The sequence below is a fragment of the Oryzias melastigma genome, linkage group LG24 (genome assembly GCF_002922805.2).
Source record: "Oryzias melastigma strain HK-1 linkage group LG24, ASM292280v2, whole genome shotgun sequence".
NCBI classification, from domain to species: domain Eukaryota; kingdom Metazoa; phylum Chordata; class Actinopteri; order Beloniformes; family Adrianichthyidae; genus Oryzias; species Oryzias melastigma.
In genome coordinates, this window is record NC_050535.1 from 7,869,722 (window position 1) to 7,871,079 (window position 1,358).

The window sequence follows — 1,358 nt, forward strand, 5'->3', positions numbered from 1 at the left end:
GCCTAAATAAGAGGAAGGAAGGAAGGTTCCTGCTGGTGTTTTCCGACAGCTCCTGGATGCGGGTACACCGTGACAGATGAATCCGTCAGCTGGCGAGTTTGAAATGATGGAACCTCGACTGCACTCTGACCAGAGAGTGTTAACCTGCTTCTCAGTGGGTCATACAGTAACATAAAACTCCAGATTGTGTAAATCTCTGATCCTTTTCCCCCTGAGCTCAGCTTGTTGTAACTTCAGCTTTTATCCAAACAGCTGAATGAACTTTGAGCCACTTTGTAGAGTAAAACTCCAAACTTTTAAATGAATATTCTGTGACGGTGGACGCTAATTGTGTTCGGATTTTCTTTTTTTGGGGAAGAAACTATCAATGATACACAACAATGCAGTCTTATCGTTTATTTTTCTGAATTTTTTCATATAAAAAGTCCGACATCAGTCAGAGGCTTAAAAAAAAATCTTTTTAAACAGACTCCAAATGTACCATTCCTTTACCACCCGAGGCGTTCTCCGCCTCCCCATCATTCATCTGTGCAATTCTCTCAGTCTACTCACACAACAATGCAGTACGGATTTTAGTAAACAAAAACCGTTTCAAAAAAAAAAAAAAAAAAAAGCTGTTTGCACTGGTTAGACTTCCCCAGCAGGGAAATAAGCACAGCTGTGGAAAGCTGTCAGCTGAACGGACCCGCGGAAAGAGTCTCTGCTCACAAAAGAGCACTTCATATACATTTCATTAAAAAAAAAACAGAAGAGGTATTCGTTTACTTGTAAAATTCACAAAAAAGCTTTTTTGAAAGTGTGAGGGGCAGCTGGGATGAGCGGAAGACGAACACGGTGTGGTTAGAGCAACCAGACTCCCTACTTTTTGATTGACCCCGCCCCCTTACAACAACAAGAAAATAAAAAAATAAAAACAAAGTTATCCCACAAGAACAGAGCTACAGGGATCACCTCCCTTCAAACTGCCTCACTTTGACACATGAAATTCCTAGACTACCTTTCTACACACACACACACACATTTGTCGCATTCACATTTTTGACAAACTCAAAGGCTTAAACAGTGTTCAATGAGTTTTTCTACACTATGGTTTCACACTCCTCGGATTAGCTTACACGGACATTTTGGGGGAGAGTGGGAGGTAATGCGATGGATTGGAAGTGGACAGGGGCTCGTGTAAAGGAGGGGGGTGATTAGGGGATCAATATGATCCCACAAAAATAAAAAGTTGGGAGCAGCAGCATCAGCACATGTGTACTCTGTGCTGGATAGTTCAGGCACACGTTTTTAAAGAAAATAAAACACTGCCTTGAGTTAACGTGTCCACAAAACATCCACAAATGAAATAAAAACGTATG

At 41.3% G+C, this 1,358-nt stretch overlaps 1 protein-coding gene across 1 annotated transcript in view; it reads left to right on the forward strand.

The window, feature by feature from the left end:
* armc2 (armadillo repeat containing 2) overlaps positions 1-1,358 on the forward strand; it is a gene marked incomplete in the record, with an annotated part of 29,086 nt that overhangs the window by 15,580 nt on the left and 12,148 nt on the right.